Below are 18566 nucleotides of genomic sequence, written 5' to 3'. Positions count from 1 at the left end.
ATAATATTCATACACCATCTTTATTTTTTTTCATACACCATCTTTAAAAAAACTGAGAAACAGTCATTCAAATCATTGAGTTCTGAGGTTCAGATAAGAAACCCTGGCAGAGAGACTTCCCTGGTGGCGCAGTCGTTAAGAATCCACCTCCCAATGCAAGGGACACGGGTTCAAACCATGGTGCGGGAAGATCCCACATGCCGCAGAGCAACTAAGCCCGTGCGTCACAACTACTGACCCTGTGCGCCACAACTACTGAAGCCCATGTGCCTAGAGCCTGTGCTCCGCAACAGAAGCCACCACAATGAGAAGCTTGTGCACTGCAACGAAGAGTAGCCCCCACTCGCCGCAACCAGAGAAAGCCCGTGTGCAGAAACGAAGGGTCAATGCAGCTTAATTCATTCATTCATTCATTTAAAAAAAAAAAGGAAACCATGGCAGACAAAGGCTTCCATCAAATAGGGAGATTTCACCAGATACAGAGAAACAAGAATTGGGTATCCCAAGCAGGGAGAATCTTATTTGCTAGGCCAAGGGAAAGGTATGCCACATTTGGAGAATTCTAAGTCATTTCGTTGAGTTGAAGGCAGGGATGAAAGTGAGTAGGGAGAGAATTGGAGTCTGACAAGAAATAGGACATGTATTTAGTTTTGCACCAGACTGTAAAACACTTAGTAGCTAAAGATTTTGGAATTCACATATAGAAAAAGACAGGGGCATACTCTGGAGGTATAAAGAGATCAGATTTGTCCCAAAAAACTTCTTAGGATGGTTCTGGTTCAAGGAGGCCAAGAACTAACCCTTTCAGAAGACTATCATATTTGCTACACAGTAAGTAGAAAAAAAAAGTTCTGTCCAAATTGAAGACTGAACTTTTTTACATTGAAGACTGTTTTATTATATAACAAGAAAAGTAAACTTTGTCATGCACACACTTATCAATGACTAAGAGAACTCCAAAGAAACAACTTATTTTTCAGGTCATCTGGGTTATCATGAGTCCAAAAAGACATTTACATTAATTTTAACAGATCTTCAGTGAAAGAACAAAAACAAAAAGCATGTATTGCAAAGACTGCAAAGAAAAGGCGACTCCTAAGACAGCATATACATTATTGAATCAGTATGCCTATTAATTAGAAATAAACTTGATCTGAGATGGGATTTTACTTAAATAAAAAGAATTACGAAAACCCAGGCACTACTAATACCTACAGGAAACTCAGTAAATGGGAAACAAGACTTGGGGGAGAGGGGGTGATAAAATTTCTCCTCTACCCTCTCCCAGCTGGGCCTAAGAATTAGACTGACACAAGACACATGAACAGGAGAAAAGCACACAGATTTTATTTAGTAATTTTTTTGTGTATCTGAAAGCCTTCACAAGGAAAATAAAGACCCAAAGAAGCAGTTAGGGCCAAAAGCTTATATGTGTGGTTGGATAAAAAGTAGTAAATTGTGAAGATGTAACAAGACAAAGGGTTTGCGCTAGAGCAGATAATTGTGGAAAAGTGATGAGAAAGATAAGGATTAGTAACAAGGTTTGTTTGTACAGATTGTTCCCAGCCTCTATTCCCCATCTCTAGTAGTAAGAATGTTTTCCTTTCACCTGGTATCCAGAAGGCACCTTTTACATGAGAGTTTACCTCTTGCTTTCAAGAAGAAAAAGAAAGGTCAGAATGGCCTTCTTGCATCTGCTGTTTATGTGCCTTTGACTCAGAATAATCCTTATGCCCCAGTGGCATATTTGGGGGTGGCATATTCTGCTACCCTACACGAGTAGGGTAAGCGAAGTTGGAACTTTCAGAAGCCCCAGAATGTTCCCCCCACCAGCCTGCCTTCTAACTATAGTAATTCTTCTCACATATTTAATATTCTAACATCTTCAATCCCCTTCCCATAAAAAACCCTGCTCTTAAAAAGAGATCTGATATTCAGCCTTAAAAAGGAAGGAAACTTTGACACATGCTTCAACATGGATGAATTTAAAGACATCATGCTAGGTGAAATAAGCCAGTCTCAAAAAGACAAATACGGGCTTCCCTGGTGGCACAGTGGTTGAGAGTCTGCCTGCCGGTGCAGGGGACACAGGTTCAAGCCCTGGTCTGGGAAGATCCCACATGCCGCGGAGCAACTAGGCCCGTGAGCCACAATTACTGAGCCTGCGCGTCTGGAGCCTGTGCTCCGCAACAAGAGAGGCCGCGATAATGAGAGGCCCGCGCACCGCGATGAAGAGTGGCCCCAATTGCCGCAACTGGAGAAAGCCCTCACACAGAAACGAAGACCCAACACAGTCATAAATAAATAAATAAATAAATGAATAATCCCAAAGTTAAAAAAAAAAAAAAGACAAATACTGTATAATTCTACTTATATGAGAAATCTAGATTAGTCAAATTCATAGAAACAAAGTATAATGATGGTTGCCAAGGGCTGGAGGGGTGAGAAAAAGTGGTGTTACTATTTAACAAATAGAGTTTCAGTTTTGCAATATGAAAATGTTTTGGAGACTGGTTGCACAACAGTGTGAATATACTTAACAATACTGAACTGTACACTTGAAAGCAGTTAAGATGGGAAATTTCATGTGTGTTTTAAAATATTACCAAAATATTTTTAAAAATTGAGACTGAAATGGCGAATAACTGAGGATGAGTCCATGTCCCAAGGCAGTGAAACCAAATGAATCATTTACTGGGGACGAAGAGTTTAGAGTATTTTATTCTGTGAAAGTCTGGGGGCAAAAGAATGATATAATTGCAATGTTTTTTAGCAAGATTAAAATGACATCAATATATTAAAATATGTCAGATGGAAATGAGAGCTGGAAGGAGGGAGTCAAGAAAAACTGTTTAGAAAAATTGAAAAGAAATAACCATTTTAGGGATCAGTTCAAAGATGAAGTTGTTAAGATTTCTAGCATGGGTAAGAGGAGGGATGTAGCCTCAGTCGGCTCCCTTGGGATCTTTATTAAGCAGTGGCTGAGCAAGCAGATAAAGGTACAGTAAACTGCACAAGATCAGCCTTCCAGGCCATTTATCAGGAATCAAAGAATTGCTTTATTTATTTACACCTTTCTTCATCTAAAAATATCTGAAAAGGTCAGCAAATAACCACTGTTCTGTTACTCGCTGTTGGCCAAGCACAATGGAAGTATGCCAGAATTTGAGCTGCTGTAATAATGATACAACTCTCTTTACAAATTACGTGATAGATGAAATTCTGAAAGATTTTATAAACAAAATTGTGGTAACTCCAGTCACATGTTAAATGTACTAAGTAAGCCCATATTTACTAGATAGAGCTTTATTTCCTAGAGTGGCTCTTTTCGTAATAGAAATCATTTATTTATTCTGTTAAATCCTAGTATGGATTCCTTTGCATTCATCTCCACGGCAGCATGGGAGAAAGACTTGAAGTGAGGTGAAAAGAAAGCTCTAAATCAGATAAATGTACTAAAAGAGCCCTTCTCTCCTTTTATATACCAAAAGAAAATGAGACCGGAATTACCTAAAGCATGTGAATCATAATAAAAATATAAATATTTAAAACACATTATAGAGACAATTTTTTATTTAAAAAAGGCTAAATTTTCCATCCAAATAATGAGAATTCACTCTATGCCTTCTTGTTTTAACTTACTATTGAATTCTATATGAGGCAGTTACCAGAACACTAAATCAACTTATGCTAACTTCCAAGATCTTTATTCACTATTACTGAGTCCAATTTAAATTAAGATTCTGTCAAAATGACAAAGATGAATAACAATAGTTGTCCCAAAAAGCATATTCACCTGGGAGGTGAAGGGGTAAAACACAAGTACACATTCAATTAGAACAGAAGGGATCTGTACTATAAAGGTTATGAGGAATAAGGATAGTTCTGCCATCATAAAACAAAAAACATAAAAACAATGTCTTTATTGAAAATCAATGAACCCCAAACGAGCTCTCTGAAAGGTCAGTAAAATTGATAAGGAAAAGAGAGTAAACACAATTCACAATATCAAGAATGAAAGACAGAACATCACTACAGATCATACAGACATTAAAAGGCTAATAAGAGAATATTACTAAGAATTCTATATCAACAAATTCAGTAACTTAAATGCAATGGACAAATTTCTTGAACGGTACAAACTACTGAAGGTCATCCAAGAAAAAAATAGATAACCTGAATAGCCCTATATTTATTAGAGAAAAGGAATTCGTAGTTTAAAAACCTACCCACAAAGAAAATTCACAAGTCCAGATGGCTTCACTGGTGAGTTATACCAAACATGTAAGAAATAGATACAATGCTGCATAAACTTGTGCAAAATACGGAAGAAGAAACAGGCTCCAAATCATTCTGTGAGTCAAGCATTACCCTAATACCCAAATTAGACAAAGGTATTACAAAAAAAGAAAACTAAAGACCAATGTTTCTCATAAACCCAGAAGTAAAAATCCTTAACAGGATATTTGCAAATTGAACGAAGCAATATATAAAAAGAATCATGGTCAAGAGAGGTCTATTCCAGGAATGCAAAGCTGGTTTAACATTCAAAAATCAATACAAGTTCACCATATTAACAGACTAACATAACCCCGCCACCACCAAAGGAACCAAATGATTGTCTTAATGAAAGCAAAAAATGTATGTGACAAAATTCAATATCCATTCATGATAAAAACTTGGAATAAAAGGAAAAGGAAATCCTTCAACTTGATAAATAATATCTATAAAAATCCTAGAGAGGACATCCTACTTAATGCTGAGATACCGAATGTTTTATCACTAAGATCAGAAAGAATGCTGTCATCACTTTTAGTCAACATTGTACTAGAGTTCTTAGCCAATGCAGCAAGGCAAGAAAAAGAAATAAAAGGCATACAGATTGGTAAGAATGAAGAAACACTACCCTTATTCAAAGACTGCAAGACTTTCAATGTAAAAATTCCTAGGAAATCTACAAAAAGCTACTAAAAGTAATAAGTGAGTTAGCAAGGTCACAGGATATAAGGTCAATATACAAAAAGCACGTTTTATTTACATATAAAAGCAATACACATTGGAAATAGAAATTTTTTAAAATACCAATTATAAGAGGACCAAAGAAAAATTTAGGGATGTGAGTCAACTGCAGCACACCTGGAATTAGCCCGAGTTGTTCTGCTAAAGTAAAAATGTACCTGTATGGTGCTGATCCCTGTCAAGACATGAAATGTATGGCTTGATAGTGTTGCTTTGTACTGATGGGTTTAAGGTAAGTTTCAGGGTATCAGACTGTCAACAATGTTTATTGATAAGTGAGATTTGATGATTTGCATCTGGTCTTAGTGAAACACCACAGAGGGCTCTACCTTTGGGGCTGGTTATGAGAAAGACTATGCCTACATAACCAGCAGAGCATAAGGAGTACCAGCCTAGACTCCATTAGGGGCTACATGGTTCTGTGCACACATCAGTGGCACCTGATCTGAGAGGAAAAGTGTGTCCATATGATCAACAAAGAGGACAGTCAGAGGTCATGCCTAGCCCTTCTAAAGCTCTTGCAATCAGGGAACCTCTGGCCGCAACGCATATCCTTAATGTTCTAATCCTGTTGCTATATTGAATCCTTTCCCTGCAATAAATTTCTAATTTTGGAGCCTTTGAGTGTTCTTTAGTAACTGAACCGTATCTGGACTGCCACCATTAGTGCAAAGAATAAATTTCACAAAACATGTGCAAAACTTATACACTGAAAACTACTAGACACTGCTAAAAGAACTAAGTAAATGGATAGGCAAAATGAGAAAAAATACTAAAGATGTTACTGTCAGTAAATTAATCAATATATTCAATCCAATCCCCATTCTAGCAAACCTTTTCATAGCAATTAAAAGCTTATTATAAAATCTATATGGAAATGCAAAGAACCTGGAACAATTAGAACATCTTTGAAAAAAGAACAAATGTTGGAAAACTTAACACTAACTGATTTCAAGGTTGACTATAAAGCTGCAGCAATCAAGAGTATAATATTGGCATAAGGATAGACAGATAATCAAGGGAACAGAACACATACTCCAGAAACAAACCCATATGAATATGGTCAACTGATTTTCAAGAAAGGTGCCAAGATATTTCAATGAGAAAAAGATGGCCTTTTTAACAAATGTTGTTGAAAATAAACAAATGAACTTTGAAACTTCCCCCACACCATATACAAAAATTAACTCAAAATGGGTCATACCCCTAGATGCAAGAGCTAAAAATATAAAGCTTCTAGAAGAAAACACAGGAGAAAAATCTTTGTGACCTTGTTTAGGCAAAGTTTTTGTTTGTTTGTTTGTTTTTTTAGATAAAACACAAAAGACATGAACCACAAAATAAAAAATTGATAAACTGTACTTTGACCAAAATGATAAACTTTGTGCTTCAAAGGACACCATCAAGAAAGTGAAAAGACAACCCACGGAGCAGGAGGAAATATTTACAAACTATATATCTGATAGGAAACATATCCCAAATATAAAAAAAATCTTAAAACTAAGTATTAAAGAGATAAACAACCCAATCTTTTTTTACATGGCAGATGACTTGAATAGATACTTTATCAAAGAAGATATAGAAATAGCAAATACACGAAGGATGTCAACACAACTAGTCATTAGGGCTATGCAAATTAAAACAGCAATAAGATGCCTTTACACCCATGAGAATGGCTGAACTTAAAAAAAAAAAAAAAGACAGCAATAACAAGAACTAGCAAAAACACAGGGCAACTAAAACTCTCATACATTGCTGGAAAAACTACTTTGGAAAATTGGAAAACAGGCAGTTTAAAAAATTAAGCATGTACTACCATATAACCCAGCAATTCCACTCTTTACTAGTGAAAACTGATATCTACAAAAAGACTTATACTTGACTATTCATAACAGGTATATTTATAACAGCCAAAAACTAGTACAGAAACAAATTTTCCATTCTGCAAAAGGAAAAACTCTAATAATAGAAAGCAGATCAGCGGTTACCAGGGACTAAGGATAGTGACAGAGTACTGAATGCAAAGGTATTACGAGAGAACTTTGTAAAATGATGTAACTGTTCTATTTTGATTGTGTTAGTGTGAAAAGACTGCAAATATTTGTCAAAATTCATTGAATTGTATACTGAACATTACTGAAATTTTATGGACCTTATACTTCATCACAGCTGATTTTAAAAAGAAAAATCTGGTCACTTTAAATACAAGTAACCTTTTTTTTCCCCCCATGATTTTCCAATACAGGCGGACTTGGCAGGGATGGCTCAGTCCTTCTCCACAAAGGTCAGCTTGGGTGGCTTAACTGGGGGAAGGATCCACTTCTAAGATCACTCACAGGGCAGGAAGATGGTGGGAGCTGGAAGCTTAGCAAGGGCTGCAGGGAAGGTTTTGGCTGGGCTCTCACTCACATCATGGGGACTTCGGTTCCAATACTAAGTATCCCAAAGGTACAGGCAGAAGCCCTATCACTCTTTATGACCTAGTCTAGGCGGTCACATTAGTGTCTCTTCCACCACAGTCAGAAGCCTGCCCAGATTCTAGTGAAGGGACACAGATTCCACCTCTTCATGGGAGAAGTATCAACGTCACAGTATAAAGCAGAGTGTGTGAGATGGCAAATATTTTTATGACTATCTTGGAAAAGACAATCTAACACACTGAATTTTTATTCTGTAGATAAGTGGTAGATAGGGCAATGTAAAAACATGATCCTATCTAAATTTTAGGATGATAACTCCAGAAGCACTATTACAGATAAACTAAAACAGAGAGACTGAAAAATATATAGGAAGCAAAGGGAAGGAGAGGGAGGACCTTTTAAGATGGTATTTTGGAGTCAAAAGCAAAGGAGACCCTCAAGTGGCACAATGTCTGTGAGCAAGAGAGAAGAGAAAACATGCTTGCCAGAGATGCTATACGAATACAAGTGAAATGTCTTGGCTGGAAAATGGTAACGTCATTAAGCAACACAAGTTTAGAAGGGATAATAACAAATTCTGTTCTGGCACATGTTGGCAGAGGTAGAATGCATCTGAAAATTAAAAAACAAGAGAGCCAAAACAAAGAGCACATATTATATAACCCATGAAGAAGAGACTCAATTCTGATTGATCAAGAGTCGACTACAGGGGCTTCCCTGGTGGCGCAGTGGTTGAGAATCTGCCTGCCAATGCAGGGGACACAGGTTCAGGCCCTGGTCTGGGAAGATCCCACATGCCGCGGAGCAACTAGGCCCGTGAGCCACAACTACTGAGCCTGCGCGTCTGGAGCTTGTGCTCCGTGACAGTGAGAGGCCCGCGCACCACAATGAAGAGTGGCCCCCACTCGCCGCAACTAGAGAAAGCCCTTGCACAGAAACGAAGACCCAACACAGCCAAAAGTAAATTAATTAATTAATTAATTAATTTTAAAAAAAAAATAAACAAGGACTGGTGCTTCTGATTTTAAAAAAAAAAAAGTCGACTACAATCCTTAGACAAGGCAACATAGATCATTACTTTATATTTACTTAAAAGATGGATATTTATCTATACACCAAATGCCAGAAAGTATGCTTTAATACTCCTGCTTCCTTCCTAGCCAAAACATTCTCTTTGTACTTCAGTGGGTTAATAAAACGGCCTATCTGAAGATTTGTCTCTAAGGCAAGGGGTAGGAACAATTTACATAGCTTTTTTAAGTGACAATAATGATCAAACGTGAATTCAAAACATATTATTTGTTTTTTACACTTTAAATAAATCATCCATAGCATGGCAGACAATATTGGCCTAATTCTTCTCCATTATTCCTTGCTAAAAGAACTCCTGTTTTCTTCAGCTATCAAATGGCCATATACTTCACGACAGCTGGGATTATAATCCCCAGGGTTAATCTTATTTGGTGTAACTCTGTTCTCAGTCCTAGCAAGCTTCAGGATAGAATCATCTGGGAACTTTTAAATGGACTAATGACTGGACTCCCTCACTCCCCCATAGTGATTCTCATTTAACTGGTCTGGAGTAACAGTGTCTTTTTAATCATTAGGGGACAAGTCTGAGGACAAAAGTCAACTCAATATTAACTAAGAGCAGAAAGATGGAAAGAACCTTGATTTTGAAAACTTTGTTGAATTAACTGACAATAGAACTGTCTTTCATCCAGGTTTCTCATTATGTAATTAACAATTCTCATTTTTTAAGTCACTTCTGGTTGTGTTTCCTGTTTCTTGCAATGAAAAGTATCCTACAGGCTACGCCTGGCAATACAATTTTCAGGATAAAAAAGTTTAGCTTTATAAACAGGAAGCAGAACTTCAGTCATTCTGCTGACAAAGGACAAGCCAATTTTACAGGAGCCAGCAAAAAATGACGTCATTTTACTGAAAAGATCTTTTCAAAGCTTATAAAATACATCTAATTTTGAATATTTGAACAGACTGAGCCTGCTCAATTGTATCTTCAAATGACTAGAGTTTCTTCTTTGAAACTGAATGATACAGTAGTATAAAATATCAACTTGCACATATATTTTTCACAAGTATTTTAAGAGCTATCTCCCAGATACACCTATAATATTAGTCTGAAATGAAGAAGGACATTCACAAAAACCAGAATGAAACAATACACAGATGACATTTCCTTCTTTGTTCTGCTCATCAATTCAAACTACCTAAACACAGTAAAAGCAACTGCTACCAAGCCTATGCTGCTGGTGTATACTCAACTTTGGCTCTGATTTAAGGTACAAGAGGAGAAAGCACCTGATTTGAAGAATTCTGCATTTCTTCTCCGAGAGAACATGTAACGGTGGATGATGGGCAGGTGCTATGGGAAGGGCTCCGTGGAGGCACGGCAAAGGACAAGAAGTGGGTCCCTGTCACCAAACTGAGCTGCCTGGTCAAGGATATGAAGTAAAGTCCCTGGAGGAGATCTCTTTCTTCTCCTTGCCCTTCACAGAATCTGAGATCACTGACGTTTTTCAGGGATGTCCCTCAAGGTTTTGAAGATTATGCCCATGCAAAAGCAGACCTGTGCTGGCCAGTGGACCAGGTTTAAGGCATCTGTCACCACTGGGGTTTACTACAGACGTGCTGGTCTGGGTGTTACGCACTCCATGGAGGTAGCCACTGCCATCCTCGGGGCTATCGTCCAGGCCAGGCTCTTCATCACCCCCTGTGTGGCGAGGCTACTGGGGACACAAGATCAGCAAGCCCTAACCACCCCTTGCAAGGTGACCAGCCGCTGTGGCTCTATGCAGGTGCTCCTCATCCTCACCCCCAGGGGCAATGGCATCATCTAGGCCCCTAGACCCAAGAAGCTGCTGCAGACGGTACTGAGGATGGCTAGAACGCTCCCTGGCAACTTCACCAAAGCTGCTTTTGATGTCATCTCCAAACCTACAGCTGTATCCCTAAGCCTCTACAGAGACCACTTTCACCAAGTCTCCCTATCAGGAATTCACTGACCATCTCAAAAAGACCCAAACCAGAGTCTCCCTGCAGAGGACCCAGGCTCCAACTGTGGTCACCACATAGCTTTCATACCAGAAAAGTAAAGTGAATTAAACCTGTTTAAAAAAATAAAGGATTCTCTCCCTAAATTCACTCCTGAGTCAATTATTTAAACTTTTCTTCATTTCGTTCTCGAGGGAATGTGGACAGCTTGTCACGCCCGAAGCTCACCTCTCCCCCATAACCTGGACTGGATCCCTCCCACCCCTCCTGAACCTGCTGCTCTTCAATGTCCCCACTGGCTTCCATAAGGTGCAGGGCTCCTTGTCTTAGGCCTTGAATTATGTTCACACCTCCCACTTCTTACACACAGTATAAGACTCTGCACCTTATATTCCCTGCCCTGCCAGCTATGGCCTCCACTCCCAACCATGCCTTTTACAGTCAACCTGAACTGTGGCCACTTATCTCTTCATTTATCAACCCACTTCAATATGGCTTCCACCTCCACTACTTGATTAAAATTGCTCTGGGAAAGGTCACCAATTATTGCCTCATGGCTAAAATTAATGACCCCTTTTGAGTCTTTGCAGTTCTTTCTTGATTATTTTTAAGCTTCCATTAAAGCCAAACTGTGTTAGGCACTAGATGTCCAGGGTTGATTAAAACAGCCCCTATCTTAAAAAGCTCAGTCTAATGGGAGAAATAGTCACAGAGATGATTTTAATACCTGGTAAATAATTTCAATGACAGAAGCCTATACATGATACAGGGAAATCACAGGGAACAGGAGCTAGTAACAGTTTCAAAGAAGCGATGAACAATCAAAGTTTTACAGGTTTAACAGGAATTCATAATGTTGTAGACATTGAAAAAGGATATTTCAGACAGAGTATATATGCGTGAAAAATAGAGAAATGACCTTAAGTCAGGCCGCATCAGTGAGCAGGAAGGAAGGGATGGATCTAGGAGAAATTAATTAACCTGTCAGGCAAAATTTGATATCACTGATTACTATTCCTTTCTTGATACTCTCTCTCTGGCTTTCCTCCCATCCCACTCTTTTGTGGGATTCTTTTTCTATTCCCAAGAGTCTCTCTCCATCTTCCTCACACTCTAAATGCTCTCAAGAAGATTTGATCCCAGCCTCCTACTGGTTGGTAGACACTGCAAACTGGGTCACTATAAAAAGTTTTCATTTGCAACTTTAATGATGTACTGATGAGAAAAAGAATATTCAGTTCTCTCCACAGGATTAGTCAAATTAATTGCTTTCATAAAAGTAACGTCCAAACAAACATGTACAAAAAATAGCAGTTATGAGGATAATATAGTGCATGAGTAGTGGCCTCAGGTACACTACCGTAGATTAATAAAATGTATAGAACAGAAGCAAGCAGAAAGTGATCCTGGGACAATGAAACTGCAGAATTTGTGATTTAGAAATAATCTAACTAGAAATTAATTGCAGATGAGAAAAACTGATGATACAAATTTTAACCATATCCAGATTTTTAAAAATGATTGCAGAATGAATTAATGGGAGAAGAATTCTAGCCTTGTGCTTTCTCTGAAGAATGTGGGTGAGTCCTCTACATCCAAATTCAAATCTGAAAATCTTCTGCAGAATTGCCTGTAAGAATCACAATTCCTAAGCAGAAACCTAAGAAAAAAGATGGTTTCTAAGGTAACCAAGTCCCATATCCACACCATACATGATCCAACATATCAAAGTCATCACCTGAGCTTGCCAGAAATTAACTGGAAGAGCTGATGTGTTATATTTGTGCCCTAAGGCTGCAACCCTTTAAACAAATGGGCTCCATGTTCCACATTAGCTGAAGAAAGAAAATGCACCTTTGTGAGGAAAGAAAATGCACCTTTGTGAAGGTCAAAGAAAATGCACCTTTGTGCGTTTTCAAGAAGGAAATGCACCTTTGTGAAGATCAAAGAGGAAAATGTGAGAATAATCTCTTCTGATGACTGTGCTCTTAACTCCCAATGGCCAACGGAAACAAAATCCTTATGACGTTACAGAAGCTACTTTTAAAAACTTTTGAAGAGATACTAAAAATAGAACAATTCAGTTGTCCTATTCATACTCTCTTGCTAATTTTATTTTCTACCCCAAAAAATTATTCATTCAAGAAAGGAAACAAACATTCGGGAGAGATGATTCTTTGGTTTGCAACTTGAACTACACTTTTAGAACATCTAATAACTGCAGCTCAGACTCTTTGCTTCCCTTTTAAAGGAAAGCCATTTTAATTACACATTGATAGAACCATTTTGGAAAACAAAACAAAAACCCTCTTTCTTCTTTTACCCTCTAGGGGTAAGAAGCGAGAAGAGAAGGGGTCAATAGGAATAGTACCCTCTAGGGGTAAGAAGAGAGAAGAGAAGGGGTCAGGAGGAATAGAGTTAATCTCTTCATGCAGCTCAGTATCATAAATACCGTTTGGTATATATCACAAACAATAATGTTATGCAAAGTTTTTTTTTTCTTCATTCAATCCAATTCCACTAAATGAGCTTATTTGTAAGTGGATCAGCTTTTACCACATTGTAAACTGCATTTAAAATTATTTTCTTTCCTCTTGAGAATTTCATTTAATAGGCTTATGTAAATTAAGTACCTGTATTTATTGCCCCATCCAAATAAAGAGGGAGCAAGTTGTCAATAACAAACATTCTGCAACAATATAACCCAGGCATCTATATTAATAAAATGCTTGAATGGAATGCTAAGAATATGTTATTTCAATGACTTGTAATACAATAGCATCCCCTGGGACACAGAGACAAGACAAGTATATTTATGGAGGATGTGGTAAACTAGGAAAATTACAAATCCAACTAGCACTTGATAAAGACCTCCAATAAAAAGCTTTTCAGATTATTCAAATGACAGCTATACTGGAAACAAACCAGATAATATAGTCTGCTGGCCTGAACAAACATACTAGATCTAAACCGAAGCACAGAGGGAAAGAAAGTGTCCAGAAACCACCCCTCTAAGTCGCCTCAAAAGATTTCCTTTTGATGCACCAACTAAGGAGGATAGGACAATTATATCTTTTGGAGAGCTGATTCAGCACCGAATACATATGCGGTAGTATTATAAAGTCTGTTCTTTCATCTTTAACTTCAGCTATGCTGTCCTGTGCTCTGCATTTTGTAGTTGTCCCTCCTTGTGTCATTAGTTACACAGAAGACCTATTAAAGAAAGCAATCCAACTGTAAATTGGCATTTTACTATCGGAAAGCAAGATGGCAAAACACATCAATACCTATCATCAAAATCCTCATCTCTTCATCTACCATTAAGAATCCTCTCTTTTCCCAGTGCTTTCTGTAAGCTATATAATTTAATGCTCAAACAACCACAAAGGACAGGTTTTCTTAACTTTTCACATAAGATGAAAATAAGGCTCCAACAGGTTAAATTGCCACAGTCTCACAGCTAGTAAGTAGCATAGCAGAATGTGAACTCACATATCCCTCCAAAGGCTTTATTTCCTCTAATCTCTTTAACCTAGGAACTCTACCCCAAATTTATCCTAAGTAAATAAATCAACAAAACCAAAACACAGACTCATATAAGATATTTTTGCTTTTTATAGCAAAAATCAGAAACAACCAAATAGCTAACATTAGAAGAATGGTACTTCAACAGAATGAAATATTGTATAACTAACATGAAGACCATATAAATAATTTTTAAAGAAAAGGAAACCCTGAAATTAATATGCAGAGTTTTAGCTCCAGCAATGGTAAAATAGATTGTAACCTACTAGCACTCCCACAGATGGCAATTATAAACTCCACTCAAAATATGTAAAACAACTCTTTGAAGGCACTGGAGGGCAACCAAAATCAAGTAGGAACTGAATGGGATTACCAAGAAAGAAGGAAATCTTGCTGGGTGAAATCCCTGTTGTATTAGTTTTCAATTACTGCATAACAAATTACCACAAACTTAGCCATTTAAAATAGCATCCATGGAGCTTGTGACCAAGATGGCAGAGTAGAAGGACGTGCTCTCACTCCCTCTTGCGAGAACACCAGAATCACAACTAGCTGCTGGACAATCATCAACTGGAAGACACTGGAACTCACTAAAAAGATACCCCACATCCAAAGACAAAGGAGAAGCCACAATGAGAAGGTAGGAGGGGTGCAATCACAGTAAAATCAAATCCCATAACTGCTGCGTGGGTGACTCACAGACTAGTGAACACTTATACCACGTAAGTCCACTCACTGGAATGAAGATTCTGAGCCCCATGTCAGGCTTCCAACCTGTGGGTCCTGCAACAGGAGGAGGAATTCATAGAGAATCAGACTTTGAAGGCTAGCGGGGTTTGATTGCAGGACTTCGACAGGACTGCGGGAAACAGAGACTCCAGTCTTGGAAGACACACACAAAGTAGTGTGTGCATTGGGACACAGTGGAAGGAGCAGTGACCCCAGGGAGGACGGAAACAGACCTACCTGCTAGTGTTGGAGGGTCTCCTGCAGAGGCGAGGGGTGGCTGTGGCTCACCGGGGGAACAAGGACACTGGCAGCAGAAGTTCTGGGAAGTACTCCTTGGCATAAGCCCTCCCAGAGTCCGCCATTAGCGCCACCAAACAGGCCAGGTAGGCTCCAGTGTTGGGCTGCTTCAGGCCACACAACCAACAGGGAGGGAACCCAGCCCCACCCATCAGCAGACAAGCGGATTAAAGTTTTACTGAGCTCTGCCCACCAGAGCAACAGCCAGCTCTACCCACCACCAGTCCTTCCCATCAGGAAACTTGCACAAGCCTCTTAGATAGCCTCATCCACCAGAGGGCAGGCAGCAGAAGCAAGAAGAACTACAATCCTGCAGCCTGTGGAACAAAAACCACATTCACAGAAAGACAGACAAGATGAAAAGGCAGAGGGCTATGTACCAGATGAAGGAACAAGATAAAACCCCAGAAAAACAACTAAATGAAGTGGAGATAGGCAACCTTCCAGAAAAAGAATTCAGAATAATGATAGTGAAGATGATCCAGGACCTCGGAAGAAGAATGGAGGCAAAGATCGAGAAGATGCAAAAAATGTTTAACAAAGACCTAGAAGAATTAAAGAACTAACAAACAGAGATGAACAATACAATAACTGAAATGAAAAATACACTAGAAGGAATCAATAGCAGAATAACAAAGGCAAGGCAGAAGAACGGATAAGTGACCTGGAAGACACAATGGTGGAATTCACTGCTGCGGAACAGAATAAAGAAAAAAGAATGAAAAGAAATGAAGACAACCTAAGAGACCTCTGGGACAACATTAAATGCAACAACATTCGCATTATAGGGGTCCCAGAAGGAGAAGAGAGAGAGAAAGGACCAGAGAAAATATTTAAAGAGCTTATAGTCGAAAACTTCCCTAACATGGGAAAGGAAATAGCCACCCAAGTCCAGGAAGCGCAGTGAGTCCCATACAAGATAAACCCAAGGAGAAACACGCCGACACAAACAGTAATGAAACTGGCAAAAATTAAAGACAAAGAAAAATTATTGAAAGCAGCAAGGGAAAAACGACAAATAACATACAAGGGAACTCCCATGAGGTTAGCAGCGGATTTCTCAGCAGAAACTATACAAGCCACAAGGGAGTGGCACGATATACTCAAAGTGATGAAAGGGAAGAACCTACAACCAAGATTACTCTAGCTGGCAAGGATCTCATTCAGATTCGATGGAGAAATCAAAAGCTTCACAGACAAGCAAAAGCTAAGAGAATTCAGCACCACAAAACCAACTCTACAACAAATGCTAAAGGAACTTCTCTAAGTGGGAAACACAAGAGAAGAAACGGACCTACAAAAACAAACCCAAAACAATTAAGAAAATGGTCATAGGAACATACATGTCGATAATTACCTTAAACGTGAATGGATTAAATGCTCCAAGCAAAAGACACAGGTCTGTTGAATGCATACAATACAAAAACAAGACCCATATATATGCTGTCCACAAGAGAGCCAATTCAGAACTAGGGACACATACAGACTGAAAGTGAGGGCATGGAAAAAGATATTCTATGCAAATGGAAATCAAAAGAAAGATGAAGTAGCAATACTCATATCAGACAAAATAGACCTTAAAAAAAAATGTCACAAGAGACAAGGAAGGACACTACATAATGATCAAGGGATCAATCCAAGAAGAAGATATTAACAATTATAAAAATATATGCACCCAACATAGGAGCACCTCAATACATAACACATCTGCTAACAACTATATAAGAGGAAATCGACAGTAACACAATAATAGTGGGGGACTTTAACACCTCACTTACACCAATGGACGGATCATCCAAAATGAAAATAAATAAGGAAACAGAAGCTTTAAATGACACAATAGACCAGATAGATTTAATTGATATTTATAGGACATTCCATCCAAAAACGGCAGATTACACTTTCTTCTCAAGTGCGCACAGAACATTCCCCAGGATAGATCACATCTTGGGTCACAAATCAAGCCTCAGTAAATTTAAGAAAAGTGAAATCCTATCAAGCATCTTTTCTGACCACAACGCTATGAGATTAGAAATGAATTACAGGGAAAAAAAACGTAAAAAACACAAACACATGGAGGCTAAACAATACGTTACTAAATAACCAAGAAATCACTGAGGAAATCAAAGAGGAAATCAAAAAATACCTAGAGACAAATGACAATGAAAACAAGACGATTAAAAACCTATGCGATGAAGCAAAAGCAGTTCTAAGAGGGAAGTTTGTAGCTATACAAGCCTACCTCAAGAAACAAGAAAAATCTCAAATAAACAATCTAACCTTACACCTAAAGGAACTAGAGAAAGAAGAACAAAGAGAACCCAAAGTTAGCACAAGGAGAGAACCATAAAGATCAGAGCAGAAATAAATGAAATAGAAACAAAGAAAACAATAGCAAAGATCAATAAAACTAAAAGCTGGTTCTTTGAGAAGATAAACAAAATTGATAAACCATTAGCCAGACTCATCAAGAAAAAGAGGGAGAGGACTCAAATCAATAAAATTAGAAATGAAAAAGGAGAAGTTACCACAGACACTGCAGAAATACAAAGGATCATAAAAGACTACTACAAGCAACTCTATGCCAATAAAATGGACAACTTGGAAGAAACAGACAAACTCTTAAAACAGACAAATTCTTAGAGAGGTATAACCTTCCAAGACTGAACCAGGAAGAAACAGAAAATAAGAACAGACCAATCACAAGTAATGAAATTGAAACTGTGATTAAAAATCTTCCAACAAACAAAAGTCCAGGACCAGATGGCCTCATAGGTGAATTCTATCAAACATTTAGAGAAGTGCTAACACCCATCCTTCTCAAACTCTTCCAAAAACTCCCAAACTCATTCTATGAGGCCGCCATCACCCTGATACCAAAACCAGACAAAGATATCACACAAAAAAGAAAATTACAGACCAATATCACTGATGAATATAGATGCAAATATCCACAACAAAATACTAGCAAACAGAATCCAACAACACATTAAAAGGATCATACACCATGATCAAGTGGGATTTATTCCAGGGATGCAAGGATTCTTCAATATATGCAAATCAATCAATGTGAATCACCATATTAACATATTAAAGAATAAAAACCACATGATCATCTCAATAGACGCAGAAAAAGCTTCTGACAAAATTCAACACCCATTTATGACAAAAACTCTCCAAAAGTGGGCATAGAGAGAACCTAGCTCAACATAATAAAGGCCATATACGACAAACCCACAGCAAACATCATTCTCAATGGTGAAAAACTGAAAGCATTTACTCTAAGATAAGGAACAAGACAAGGATGTCCACGCTCACCACTATCATTCAACATAGTTTTGGAAGTCCTAGCCACAGCAATCAGAAAAGAAAAAGAAATGAAAGGAATACAAATTGGAAAAGAAAAAGTAAAACTGTCACTGTTTGCAGATGACATGATACTATACATAGAGAATCCTAAAGATGCCACAAGAAAACTACTAGAGCTTCAATGACTTTGGTAAAGTAGCAGGATACAAAATTTATGCATAGAAATCTCTTGCATTCCTATATACTAATGAT

At 38.1% G+C, this 18566-nt stretch overlaps 1 protein-coding gene and 1 pseudogene across 1 annotated transcript in view; one reads left to right on the top strand and one right to left on the bottom strand.

The window, feature by feature from the left end:
* DDX10 (DEAD-box helicase 10) overlaps positions 1-18566 on the bottom strand; it is a 246428-nt gene that overhangs the window by 133957 nt on the left and 93905 nt on the right. The window lies entirely within an intron of this gene.
* Positions 5241-10535, top strand: LOC137771310 (small ribosomal subunit protein uS5 pseudogene; annotated as a pseudogene).

This window comes from Eschrichtius robustus, chromosome 11 (assembly GCF_028021215.1).
Source record: "Eschrichtius robustus isolate mEscRob2 chromosome 11, mEscRob2.pri, whole genome shotgun sequence".
Taxonomy (NCBI): Eukaryota; Metazoa; Chordata; class Mammalia; order Artiodactyla; family Eschrichtiidae; genus Eschrichtius; species Eschrichtius robustus.
Note: the sequence above shows the minus strand (reverse complement) of the source record. Positions and strands in the feature narration are given on the sequence as shown.